The sequence below is a fragment of the Silene latifolia genome, chromosome 11, assembly GCF_048544455.1.
Source record: "Silene latifolia isolate original U9 population chromosome 11, ASM4854445v1, whole genome shotgun sequence".
Lineage (NCBI taxonomy): Eukaryota > Viridiplantae > Streptophyta > Magnoliopsida > Caryophyllales > Caryophyllaceae > Silene > Silene latifolia.
Window position 1 is genome coordinate 205,952,269 of NC_133536.1, and position 2,757 is coordinate 205,955,025.

Below are 2,757 nucleotides of genomic sequence, written 5' to 3' on the forward strand. Positions count from 1 at the left end.
GAATATTGGATTATTTGAGATTTAAGTCAGATTTATGATGATTAAGGCATATGTTAATGATGATGATGAATATACATGTGAGATATAATATTATGATATCGAAGAATTAACAAGAACAAACGAAACAAGTAAAAACACGAACGAATTACAGGGAATAAACGAAGAAGAAAGGAAGCAGGAACTGCGGCAGCCTCACGAAGAGGCGCAGCGAGAAATCGCGCTCCTTCAAGAGGCGCAGCGATTTCTGCGTCCTTTCTCGACGGTTTTATCGGAAATCCGTAAAAACAGGTTTTAACAAAGGGTTTTTAGAAATCGGTTTTAAACGGTATTTTCGACGTAAACCTTACAATGGATACGAAAAGTAAAATACAATAAATAAAAGGATTATACACCCTCAGACTTACATGTTGACGGAACGAGAAGAACTAAGTATCGACTAGTGAATGCTCGACGCGAATGCAAGGAAAGAGTGCCCTCGTAAGAGGAAAACGATTGAAACAAATTGATTAATTAAGATTGATTGAGTGTAGTTGGTCAAATTGGTCGGTCATGCAACGGAGAGGCTGGTACCCGGAAAGATCCGAGCTTACGTGGTCGGAAGTCCAAGCACGTAGGCGCCAATTAGTAAGAACGAAGTCTAGAATGCAAAGGGAGAAGAGAAGGGAGGACACTCGCGTGAGAAATATGAGGAACGAAAGCTCCTATTTATACTAATCACACGGAGGAATAGGGTTCCGGAGACTCTTTGGAAGTGAATCTCGGAAAGATATAAAAAAGATACGTAAATCATGCAAAGAAGGGCTCGGGAAGAGGGCGCGAGCCATCGCGTCTCTTGGAAGAGGCGCAGCGCCTGCTGCGTCTATTCCCAAGAGGTTTCCTCCTGTTGAAGAAAGATTTCCGCGTTTGAGTTATGGTAGGACGGAAATAATTCGGTTATCTTTTGAATATTACGGGATATTATTTGCCAAAAGATAAAATTTGGTGAAATATGGAATAGAAATATCCGGAACATTCCAGAACATTCTGACTCGGGATTTAACAATTATCAGAAAATGGAGACGGTTTTTGACCCGGACTCCGAATGTACTCTAATTACTGCCAAAACGACCGTATCAGGACGTAGATGACAACTAAGAGGTTGACATTAATATTTGAGCAAACACTTGACGAAAAACTTACGAACTGTCACAAATCGCTCCGCGAATCAAACATGCGGCCCAATCATCACCGGGTGGTTTGCGGGAGGTGCAGAAACGAGGTGTCTACAGAGCCCCCACTTTGACTGAGGCTTGGACAAGGCGAAAGTCAAAGTATAGCCATCAGGTCAATCGAAGATTACAACCTGACGACTACGGCGACGCGAGGCGGCTCAAGGGGTCTGAGCCAAGGACCTGTCGTCGGGAACATTTTAGAGTTTGTCGACTATCGGGGAGGGTCGTTTAAAGTCCATTAGACTACGTAAGGAAGCTCGCCAGCCATAAGAAGAGACCATACCTGAGACTTCTTCTCGAGATGCTTTCGGAGGTGCATAGGAGCTAAGGTTGAGCTTGGGAGCTAAGGGTAAGACCTAAAAGATATATAAGGATTGGTGCTAGGGTATGGGGCCCTAAAGGAAAGCATTGACGGGAAGGAGGCCTAACAATAAGATCAACTTAAAGGCGGCTAAGGTTTGAGTGTGAGGAACTCCTGGAGAACGACACCCTGTCGGACTCCGCGGGGAAACACAAAATATAGTGAAAGCAGCAGGACGTCGGTAGAAACTGCTGGGGAATCCACTTGCGTTGGTCTCAAGCGAACTCTTGTTGGGGAATGACTCTGTCTGGATTGAATCATTTCTGGAAAATCTGCTTGTATCTGTTTTCAAACAAACTCCGTCTCTCGAGAAGTGCAATCGGCTGTCATGAACTCTCGCTGGGGAATATATTGACGACTAGGAACATCTTGATCGTCATGGGAAAATCTTGAGGGAGCAGCACTGCAAAATACTACTGCGCTGGATATAAGGAATTGGGCAATACTGCAAAATACTGCTGCGCGGGATAAAATGAATTTGGACAATACTGCAAAAATACTGTCGCGTAGGATAAAACGCGGGCCAGAACGAAAGAAAATCGTCGAAACGGGCCAAAAGAATATAATAGCATTGAAGAAGAGGCGCACCAAAGATGGGCCCACCAATAACGAACCCATAACGAATTTTTGAAAATTCGTATGGAGGGAACACAAGGAAGAGGCGCAGCAAGAGCTGCGTCTCTTGGAAGAGGCGCAATGCCTGCTGCGTCCTTTCCCCAATTTGGCAATTTCCGCGTAAAAACGCGAAATCAGAAGGTTTTTGTTTCATTTATTTCGAAATACATTTCCTTCAATTTCTCTCTCAAATCTTCACCATTTCCGTCGAGGTTTGATCCAAAAGCTTGCTTGAAATATGACTAATCGAGGTATGTGTCTTAATCTTGCATTAATCATCCGTATTTGTCGAATTTTGAGCCGAAAATTCTAGGGTTTTCGACCCTTTTGATCGAAAATTTGGGGCTTTTCCCCCAAATGGATTTGCTTTGCCAAATTGATGCTAGAAATGGATAGTAGGCAATGTTAGGAACATAACCATGTATTTGCTTTGAATTTTCATCGAGTTTTGAGCCCTTGAGCGAATTTTGAGACGGTTTTACAGCTAGATCGTAAATTGCTTCGAAAATAGCCTTAGGATGGCCCATTGGCGATGAAATTTGATATTTGGGACCCTTGGATGATGGGTAA